Raw genomic sequence first — 11900 nt, forward strand, 5'->3', positions numbered from 1 at the left:
CCATAAAGATGGCGCCCCACTCAGACCCATTGTGAGTAGCATTAACTTTGTAACCTATGATGTTGCTAAGTTTCTTGCCTCCATCCTTTCTCCTCTGGTGGGTAACACCCCCCACCACATAATAAATTCCATGGATTTTGCAGACAAAAATCAGACAAATCAGTCTACACCCTTGAGAAACCACAGTTTCATATAATGTGACATCTCTGTTCACATGCATCCCCACGGGGGATGCTGTACAGACAGTCAAGAGAAAACTTCTGAGAGACAAAACTCTAGTGAAAAGGATCAACCTCTCACCTGAACAGGTGTGTGACCTTCTTGATCTTTGCCTCAACACCACCTACTTCCAATACAACAATGGTTTCTACAGGCCTCTTGGATGGCTCCACAGTATGACAAGTATGAGTATGACACATTGAAGATATTGGCATGTGAAACAATAAAAGAAATACTGAAGGAGAGCACGGAGGTTGTCATCATTTTTGATTAAAGGCAGGATATGGCACAAGTTACTTTTCGGCAGGTGTTTTTCATTTGGTGTAAAGAAATAGATACAGAAAAAACAAAGATGCAAAGGGTGAAAAAAAAAATAGCCCAACAAATATAATAGTAATGATTACTAGTACTAACTGAAGTATTTGAACTATTAAGCCATGAACACAAAAGGATGACCCTTATGCATTGCATCAAACTGTGATGCACAGAATAAATAAAATTGAATAAAAACAATGAATAAATTGTGCATTAAACAGGGGCCAGTACAATACAGAACAGGACTCAAATGATTTACCGAGTGAGGATATTGCGGGTGGTGGACGCGTCCAATTTTCTCTGTCGTGCCAAACAATCCAGCGTGGTTTGATTTACGCCAGAAGGGAGCAGAAGGCTCTCTGCATCAGCTGTATGCTTCGCAGACAAGTGATATTTAAGACTGCTCGTACTCCGGTGGAAACTAAATTCAGCTTTACAGTGTATGCATATCACTCTTTTCCTGTTGAGACAGCCATCTGGCAGGAATTTGAAGTTGAACTTTCCATTTAAAACTGACATATTCTTTTCCATCCTGTTACGCCCCAGTCTAGGGGTTCTGGAGTGTAATGTGAATTGGACCCATCTTCCCCGTGTCCTAAGTAGCCACAACTAATGATTTTTTTGTGAGCACAAATAATGAAGGTGATTTATTCACAAATTGTCTATTTAGAATATATACAAGGGTAATAACGCAAAGTAAGCACTAGGGCTTCAGGGTGGACCTAGGCTGAAAACAACAAACAAAAGGAGACTTATCTGTAAACAAAATACCTTACCTACCCGTGAACTCAAACAAAAAGACAATCTTCTTACCTCCCTCTAACCAAAAAACAGGAGAAGTTCACTTCTGGTTTTCCACAAACTACGGCATGGCCAAAGGGTCAAAAAGCACCGTGCACATTAATCGTGTAGTCCTTTGAGTTTGCGGATGGCTGACAGTCTTTGTTGGCTTCTTTTATCAAAAGTGAGTTTATTGTCCAAAGTTATTCCCAGATATTTGAAGGTGTCCACTGACTCAACTGGCTGGGTGTTTATGATGGAGGGGTGCTGGGGTGAGGGAGGGCTGACCAGTAGTTCTTTTATTTATTGACATTGATTTGGAGATGGTTGTCCGTGCACCACTTGGTGAAGTGAGTGACTGTGTTATGATAGTCCAGGGTGGATTGGCTGTCTGAGAGGAGTGCGAGGATGGCTGTGTCGTCTGAATATTTGAGATATGATGTGGTGGGTGAGATGCAGCGGCAGTCATTGGCATAGAGAGTGTATAGGAATGGGCTCAACACACATCCCTGTGGAACCCTGGTGTTGATGGTCAGGACAGGGGATGTGGTTGAGCCCACCCTTACAGCTTGCAGTCTGTCGGTGAGGAAGTTGTGGATGAGGTGGATCAGATGGGGGGGGGGGGGGGGGGGGGATGTTGAGATGGCGTAGCTTCCAGATGTTTCTGTAAGGAGTTGAAGGCAGAGCTGAGGTCCACGAAAAGGATCCTGGCAAAGTTGCCTGGGGAGTCCAGGTGCTGGAGGAGGAGGTGCAGCAGGCGGGCTACAGCCTCCTCTGTGCCCCTCTTTGCCTTACAGGCAAATTGGAGGGGGTCCAGGTGTGGGGTGACAAGTGGAAGAATGATGTTCAGCAGTAGTTTCTCCAGGCATTTCATTATTATGGATGTTAGGGCTATGGGGCGGTAATGATTAAGTTCTGTGGGTCTGGGTTTTTTTGGCACTGGGATTATAGTGGCAGTTTTCCATAGTGTGGGTATTGTGGCAGTCCGATAAGACTGGCAGAAAAGTGAGCGCAGAATTGGAGAGAGCTCCATGGCACAGGTCTTGAGCACTCTGGCTGAGAAGCCATCAGGCCCTGGAGCCTTGCCAGGCTTGCAGCGGCTCAGTTGGCGTCGTACCTCCTCCTCTGTGAAGGCCCCCAGAATAGTACTCATATGTTTACAAATCTGATTGTGATGAAGTCAGTGCCTCACCAGCCATGAACCTCACCGCATGTTACTGTAATATTTATGTGAATTAGGCGTCACAGTGGTGCAGTGGTGAGCACTGCCACCTCACGGCAAGAAGGTTCCGGGTTCGAGTCCCAGCTTAGGCACAGGATCTCTCTGTGTGAAGTTTGCATGTTCTTCCTGTGCCTGCATGGGTTCTCTCTGGGTACTCCAGCTTCCTCCCACCATCCAAAGACATGCAATTGGGGACTAGGCTAATTGATACTCTAAATCAGGGGTGTCCAAACTGGTCCAGTAAGGGCCGGTGTGGCTGCAGGTTTTCATTCCAACCTAGCAAAAGCAACACCTGATTCAACTTAAATCAACTAAGCAGTGTCCACACAGCTCATTTGTTGGATCAGGTGTTGCTTTTGCTTGGTTGGAATGAAAACCTGCAGCCACACCGGCCCTTACTGGACCAGTTTGGACACCCCTGCTCTAAATTGACCGTAGGTATGAATGGTTGTTTGTCTATATATGTTGGCCCTGTGATGGACTGGCGACCTGTCCAGGCTTTACCCTGGCTCCAGCCCCCTCCGCGACCCTTAACAGGACAAGCGGAAGAAAATGGATGGATGTATATATTTATATATCTAACTATCACAAGCAAGAAACAAAAACAACACCAGGGGCCTCATGTATCAATACTTGCATGGATCTCATACTAAATAACTGCGGTTGCAAGAATCGCGAAAGTTGCGCACGCACAAAAAAATCCGGGTGTATCAATCACAATCAGCATGGAATTAAGCGCAGATGTTGGAGCGACCGGGCCCGCCCCCGTCACGTCCACCTATAAATACGCAAATTAATTTAAATAGGGTCTCCGCTGTCCGCACTCGCAAAACAATGTCAAAGAAAAAGAGGTTCACGGCGTGCGAGCTGGAGGTGTGACAGCAGATTCTGTTTGGCAGCCTGTCCAGTGGTGTCAGTATGAACCAGGGGTGTCCAAACTGGTTGGAATGAAAACCTGCAGCCACACCGGCCCTTACTGGACCAGTTTGGACACTCCTGGTATAAACAATAAACGTTGGGAGTGGGATAAGGTGTGCGAGAGGCTGAACGCAGTGGGTTGGGAGCAATGCACCCACACGGAGATGAATGTTTAATTAATCAGCCATGCCGCCGACGAGCAGCGCCCCTGCCAGCTCCTGCGCCAGACCGTCCTCCGGCTCAGAGTCATCTACCAGAAGCAGCATTCGGGCCAGCCCATCCCCCGGCCCCAGCAGGAGGACATTAGGGGAATAACGGGGATCAATGAGCGGCTCAACCGGCTGAAAAATGCTCTGGAACGTTTCATGGACAAAATAAATTAATCTGGCTTCATGAATCGTGTAGTAGCTTCCTACCCATTCACATTATGGAAATGAAATTCTGGCATGCGAGGAAAAGCCGCCCAGCCGGGATCGGCATCCGTCTCTCCAGCCTCTGCGCATCGCAGGTGATCTGCACATTGGTGGAGTGGAAACCCTTACGATGAACGGAAGCATATTCCTCATGGGACGGTGCTTTTATGGCAACATGAGTGCAGTCAATGGCCCAGATTACATTAGGGAATCCGACTATTGCTGCACATTGCGCTTTAATATTGGCCTGTTCAACTGCGCCGTAAGGGAATTTAATGTACCTGCGGGAGAGGCGGATGATCAGGTCCACTGGCTCACCTCGGAATGGTCCGCCATCTCTCGCTGGAAGGAGCCAGTGGACAAGAAGCCGAGCTGTGCCAGTGCCAACACTGGTGCTGAGCACGCTTGCCTTCTTGTTGGTGGTTCTGTGCTGGAGCGCCGGTCGCAGCTCCTCACAAATTTGCAGGAGGATGGCCTATGGTAGCCGGAACCAGCTCATCAGCCACTCATTTGAATTGTGCAGCAGATCCTCCCGCTCCCTGAAATGTCACTCCCGTCTGGTTGCACCGTTTGCCACGTCCTCCAACAGCGCAAGTGCTGCCATTATTGAAAGTTGCACATTCAGCACAATTGTGAAGGCTCTTTTATAGCTGCTTAAGTAATGCCAACAGGTGTTAGGGTTTGTGTTGATGGCTTTTTTGTGCCTGATGTACACAGGGTGTCGCCAATGGACCAAAGTGCAGTTAATGCAAGAATCGGCTTTCCGGCAACTTCTACGGCACCTCCGGAGTTGGCGTGAAACAGTGCAAGAATCAACAAACTTTTCGAGTTGATACATCTGAATTTGAGCATCGATCCTGGCGTACGCAAGTTTTTCTTGCATAAACCGTGTTGATACATGAGGCCCCAGGGCTTTGCAACACTGATGTATTTTATTACCCAAACTAAAGAAAACACACAAATTTAAAAAAAAGAAAAATAGAAGTTCCCTTATTGTCCTGGTTCTCTCTCTGGCTGGCTCTTTGCCTCACCAGCCAGAGGTCAGGGTGCAGTCTAGAGAGGGCACAGAATCGTTCTGTGGTTTTGCCACTGCCATTACCCGACCACTGAAAATACTGTGGCCATATTCTTTTGTCTGCGGCTGGCCACATTGCCGACAGATGTGTATTTTGTGGGGCTTACGGGTGGCGACCCGTTGGTCCTCCTCCTCCGCCTCCATGTCAACCCGCTTCCTCATCCGCCTGGAGGTCATTCTGGGGACGGACGGCACGTGGCTCTGCCACTGCTCGTGCAGGCACTGCTCAGCAGTCCATTGTCCCTCATCCTCTATTGGGCAGAAGAAGCGCCCCCGGTAGAATGCATGGTCTAAGTGGAAGTGCTGGAGTTGCCCGCAGACATAGCAGGGGTTCCCCAGACACATAGCTGGGCCACTCTGAGCAAGGATCTCCCTGTCGTTCTCCTCCCTCTTCCTCCTCCTGTACAAGGTCATTCTGCTGGGGAGTCTGGCAGCCGAGGAGGAGGAAGTGGATGGTTGCGTCTGGGAGGGCGGCTGGGCGACCCTCAGCCCGAGAATAGAAGTGCTCTCCTCCGTAGTGGCTGTGGCTGTAGTACTTGGTTTTTGGCTGGCCACAGTGCGAGCACAGGAAGTGGGCAGTGGCCTTCCTGCGCTTTTTGGAAAAGAGAGCACCTTGTTCCCAGGCCCGTCACTCCTGCTCCTCGCAAAGCCTCCTGTAGAAGGCTGTGCTGCGGGGTACAGCTTGCGAGGCTGTGGAGGCAGACGGTGCGGCGGTAGAGGTCGATGGAGCCGGAGAAGCGGAGGGCGATGGAGTCTGAGAGGTGGAGGCTGATGGAGCGGTGGCAGAGGAAGAGGATGATGATGATGGAGTCTCAGAGTTGGAGCAGCAGAGGTGGTGGCAGCGATGGAGGAGGCTGAGGCTGCTGCTGCTGCTGCAGTGGCACTGGCTGCAAGGGCATGGAACACTTGAGGTGCCAGGGGCCCACAGTGAGTGGGCTTTTCTATTGCATACAAAAGAGACCAATTGACAATACAGGTCAGTGTGCAGGTTGAAACTTTGACAAACATGGTGGCCGCTTTCATGGGCCAACAGACAACACTTATGCATGCAGCACAATGAAAGACATTCCCATCCCAAAACTTATGCCAGCCCTGGATTCATACCCTCATCCCTACTCCTAATCAAGTCACCATTTCTCATATCAGAAAAATCCTAAAATGCCAAGCTGTGAACTGTTAGAACTGCTTTTGTGTGGAGATCTAGGACCAGTGGCGATTGCTCTAACTGTGCGTTCACACCAAACACAAATTCACACAAATAGTTTCCATTCAAAGTCTATGCAAACGTGCACATTTTCAGTCTGACTGCAAAATATTCGCCATTCGCGCAAGTTGAAATTATTGAACTTTGGCAAAAAATTTGCATCAAGACAGCCAATCAGCGTTGAGGATGTCACGACGTCACGGCTGACTGTGACTGACAAGATGGCGGACAAGTTGATTGTGGCTATGTGTGGGAACCCGGTGCTATGTGACACTACGTGTCAAAATTACAAGAACCAGTTGAATAAATTGGTGTCCATTCGTGAAATTCTGTCACCGATCCTAGCTAGCAGATCGTTAAACTGGCCAGTCGTCATCCGAAAATACCGCCTGAAGTGGCGGTTATCCAGACAGAGCTTTTGGAGGAGCTTGATTCACCGAGCGGTGAAATTCACTGAGCTGAGCTCGCCTCTCGATGGTGTTTTTAACCCACATACGACGGCGTTTAGTTTTCCGACGTATTTCTGCCTTCCACGGCAGGTACAACGCAACAATTCTGTGAATATTCATGGTGAAATGGCGGAAAGCAACGTTGCCGAAAATACTCGCTACTCGGGCAGGTGAGTGAATTCGCGTGTTCCCGCGAATGACACAAATGGACGCTAAAATGATCTGGCGTCAAATTCATGCGAATGACGCGACGCGAAATTCGCATTTGGTGTAAACAAACAGTAAGACTGCAAGGGAAGCTCAGCTTCCCCTAAAATGTCACCAAAAAAAAAAAAAGTGGTGAAATATGTACTGTTGTGTGTACATTTCATTGACTACATAGGCGCTAGAAAGCTGTCATCTTTTGTTCAGAATCAGCGAGTTATCGCAGGTAACTGGCGCAACTTCCTTCTCATTCATCCCCGCAGTGCCACAGTGCTTCACACAGTCAGACGCTACTGACTTCAGAGGGGAAGCGTAGAGTGGGTTGTTCCACTGCAGCGAAACTAGACGGTCATTGGATAAATGCTGGGCTTTGTCCCGCCTATCAGACGCTCTACGTCTCTGGGGGTCTGTGGAGCAGTGGGCTGGCCTGGATGCTCGGCTTCTGCATGATGATTGGATGAACTATCTGAATCCTTTTTTGATTGACAGCTATATGAGCGAATCAGCGATCTTGAAGAATAAACATCCACCGGAGCATTTTTTTTGTTTTTCGTTCCGTTGTTCTGAACTGATCCAGAGACTTTACCAATCCCCAGTGACTTTGTCTTTGTTAAAAACGAGTAGCGCTGTGTTTGGCGACTCTGTTCTGTCTGTCATGATGTAGGCCGGAAAAATGAGCTTCCCCTCCTTGAAAGACCAGCAGCCCCCATTGTCTAAGACATATAGCGACTGGCCGCCTGAAGAGGGGGACACACCTGGGTAACAGGAGTTGGTGTCTGTAGTGGAGCAACCAGAAGCCAAACTAAACATCTCAAATAAGGACAAAGTAAAAAAAAAAAAAAACAGGAACTCTTGAAAACACAATTCTTGCATTTGCACTCATTGGTCGAAGATTCTGCTCAAGCAGTGGCTATGCAGCAACAGCCTTATTCAACACTGGTTCACAGGTCAGCATCATTAAGAGGTCCTGGAGAGAGAAAAATTATTCCTAATTACTCAGTGAGACTGCTCCAAGACACTAGTGACTCTTGGAATCACTTAAATTGTATGCCGCAAAAGGGTAGTCAATCCCATAAGACGGGTGGCTGGAGCTGACTCAGTCTCACAGGAATTGAAAACCCAAACCTTGCAATACAAGTCCCCTTCCTGGTCAGCCAACCCCACCTCCCCAAGGCTCTGATAGATGCCAACATCCTGCAAGAGATGATTAACAGGCAAGAATCACCTGCAAATGCTCATGCTATGGTCATTAGCCTTCCCCAAAAGGCACACGGAGCAGAGGAAGAACAAGCCAGAGAAGAGGTAAATTTTATTTTGGTCCTAAAGAAACCAATATACAGCATGGCCACAATCAGAGTAGGCAGAGAGGATGTGATTATCCCAGCGGGAAGACTGTGTATGTGCAGTGCCATGTACCATATATCTTCCATTAATTTGACCTTTTGTTCTGCATGAACCCCCTGAGGAAAATACAGGTTCAGAAGACTTTCAGAGAAGGCCTCTTAGAAAGAAGAAGTGGCTGTTTGTCAGTGTGCTGAATCCCCCCAGTCACATCAAGCATGAAATCATTCTCCCAAAACATATCTGAATTCCCTCAGATGGAAATCTGCCAGCCACACATGTAGAGACCTCACAGGATAAAAAAAAAAAAAATCAGCAAAAGTCAAAGTCTTCCAACAGAACAAGCAGCGAACCAAGGATGAAAACCACATGCACTGTTGTGCTGTTACATCCAAACAATAAAACCGAACAAAAGAGTGTGGTAATGACCGACTGGCTGCAGCACCGATATCACTCACTTATTACCCTTTAGACAAAGCTCTCACCACTGCCTTGCCCCTTGTGGAATGTGCCCTCATTCCATGGGGTGAAGAGTTCTGCTGCCGTATGCCAGGGAGATCACATCCACAAACCAATGGGACAGCTGCTGCTTGGATGGATTAGCAAAGCAGACAAAGAACATGTCACCTCACACCTTGATTTCAATTAAAAGGATGCACACAGGGCCCACATGCCACACTCTGTAAAGGGATAAAGAGTTGGCAATGACTTTTATTGTGATAAGGAGGGGCAGTGAAATGGCATCATCTTCCTTCTGAGAATTGGGATTGGGTTTTTCTGCATGCAGCAGAGTTGGGTAAGCAGAGGATCAATGGAGTTAACTTCTTAACAAGTCTTGGTAAATATTAGGTTTCAAAGGAAATACTTGTGATCAATTCACTCAGTTTCACTGGAAGCTCACCAGTACAGAAAACAGGTCAAAATACCCTTCTCAGATACAGTGCAGGGAAGGAAACAGGCTGTAATCTCTTCACTGACCACACAACAAGGCAAATTTTGGTTTACAAGGTCAAGAAGGGAAGTCAAGACAGCAGAGCACAAAACAGTCACTAAAAACCAGAGTTCAAAAGCTAAAGTGACAGAGCTAGTGACCAAGGAATGGAAGACTGTCACTTTACCTGGGGGTTTGACTAGAGGTGGCGGTCAGAGACATGCAAGGTCAGCAGTCTGGACAAGAGTGCTGGAAAGTTGTGCATTATGTAGAGGAACAATCTGACAGTTTTTATTGGCAACCAATTTACCTCAAGCATTACCGCCAGCAACTGAACTGGATTATGGATGAATTTAGCAGTTAGAGACTATTATATAGTTAATAACAATTCAAATTAAAAAAGGCAAATCCTATTAATCAACAAGTTGTGTTTCTAAGAAGAAAATAAATGTTTTAGAATTTTGTTTGTCTCCACTCTGAGTTAATTCTGTAAATTCAATATTGATTTAGTTTTCTCAACCAGTGGAGGAGATCCACCTTTATCCCCCAGGCTGTCCTCCTCCTGAACTCTTAACTCCCTGCACTCTGGCCCCTAGTACCACCCACAAGATTGTCACTTGCCATACTCCTAGTGTACGCCTGTATATACTACAACTATTTTTATATTCTATTCATGCTACGATTTATCCTGTCCATACCACAATATTTGCAAAGTACTTCTCATTCATTAATGCCATTATGCTACTTATCTATTGTGCACTATTACCTCTACTGCACTACTACTTCCATCATGCACTTTACAAAGCAACTGCTGCTAACCCTGGGAGGTATAGACTTCCTTGCCCTTCCTGACCTAATGTATGTTGTGTTGTTGTTGTTGTGTTACCAACTGTACCGCTCTCTGCTCCCTTAATTGCCTCCCATGGGGATGAATAAAGTTTTCTGAATCTGAATCTGAAATTATGGATTTCAAAAATAAGATCTTGCCTGCCCTGCAATATTTCAGTTTTTATAGTTGAAAGTAACACTTAACGATCTGGTGCAATCAGCGTTTTATGTACACCATGCTCCCCTATCCATTCCAAAGGGAATATGATTTCTACAAACTCCATTTACTATGCAGATAAATGCACTGTAGCTCTTTTCTTGATACTGATTTTGTACTGAGGGATGAACACTGCCACTCCAGTCTGTCTTGTTTCAGGGTCTTGTGAACCATCTGCGAACTCAAAAATTCTATCCAAGTAATTTCTCTCTATATTTTGTAAAGCAACACTGTAAGACATGACATTTCAATATTTACTAAAGGCATAACAAAGAAAAAAGGGAGGAATATTTGAAGATGGAGCTGTTTGATTGAAGTAAATCTGGTCCAATCCTGTTTGTTCAGCTATATTGCCTCTCCACACAAAACTTCTCATGTTGGTGTTCTCATGTTCTGAGCATGCCTCCATGATAGTTTTAGAAGGATGACACTCATAATTGTCTTAGTTAATTTACACAGTAGACCACTTATCCTCAACGTTTTTTCCCCCCATTTCAATTTGCAAAGCTCCAAATGAAGAGAAATTAAGTAATGGTTAAACATTTGATACAACTTTTTTTTTTTCTAAGTGGTTGAAACTGTTTTATTTGCAATAAGGTCAAGAAGAAATGGGCCAACCTTAAATATGCCATGAAAAAGCATGTTGCCACTTTAAGGCTCACCACGCAACAAACTGGCGGAGGCAGGTTGGACCCACCTTTAACAGCAGTGGAGGAGAAAGTGGCCTCACTTATCAGCACTTATGGCCCTCCTCCAAACTGGAGGAATCACATACAGTCTGGCAAGATGGCCTTAAAAGCTTTCAGCAAACCCTTCATAGATCTAGAGCAGCCTACCACTCGCCACTGATCGAGTAACACAAGAACAACCCCAGTTTCTTCTTCAGTACTGTAGCCAGACTGACAGAGAACCACAGCTCTACTGAACCTCTATTGAAGTGCCCTGGCGGTGTATTTGTTTTGGTCGCAACAAAGAAGTTACCATCAACCATGGATCCGCGGATTCACTTTGTTGCCCTCGCACTACTTTGGCTGCGCCTCCAACATCGACAACAACTACTACAGTCCCAATACGCGAGACTAGTGCGATGTCATCAAATGAATAACATCCTCATGGTGCGCTTGATATTTTTTGACGCAGACAGGTAAGGAGGCGAAGACTGCAAGCCTCTTTGAAGAACCACGAAACGTCTCAGAGTTCCGGTGGGTCTTCTCCAGTTCATTTTTTATTTTGTCCTCTGACCATATCTGAATGAAATATTTAATTTCCTCCTCCTCCCCCAAGTATTAACACGGCTCATCCATGCACAAATTTAAATTGGAAAGGTAATTGTACACAATTATATATTTAAAAAATATTTTTTCATTATTAGGCTACATATTTACCATAAGATTTTGTAGAGACGCACACATCTTCCTCAGTGACACGACATCTGCGACAACTCTCCGACACCTGTTTATGAACCACAAGTCACCTCCTTTCAAATCTAAATTTGCGTACACAAACTCAGACCTGTTGTAATAGTTCATCGCAGAGTACGCTCATGTTCAAATTGATAAAATGCCACAGCTTGCGTAGAAATACACGTATGCATGTTTTACGCTCGTTTTCGGTCGTACACTCTTGAAAAATGAGGGCCACTGATTGCACACGATGTACACATAAACATAATAAACTCCTTTCCAGCCAGCCAATCATCGACAAGATGGTTGGGAATTGGGGGGGGGGGGGGGGGGGGGTTCCTCCGCATGTATACACTGGGGAATAGGCAGATTCTATTGAGT

Source organism: Aulostomus chinensis, chromosome 4, assembly GCF_037954235.1.
Source record: "Aulostomus chinensis isolate RoL2024-O1b breed Wild chromosome 4, RoL_Achi_v1.0, whole genome shotgun sequence".
NCBI lineage: Eukaryota > Metazoa > Chordata > Actinopteri > Syngnathiformes > Aulostomidae > Aulostomus > Aulostomus chinensis.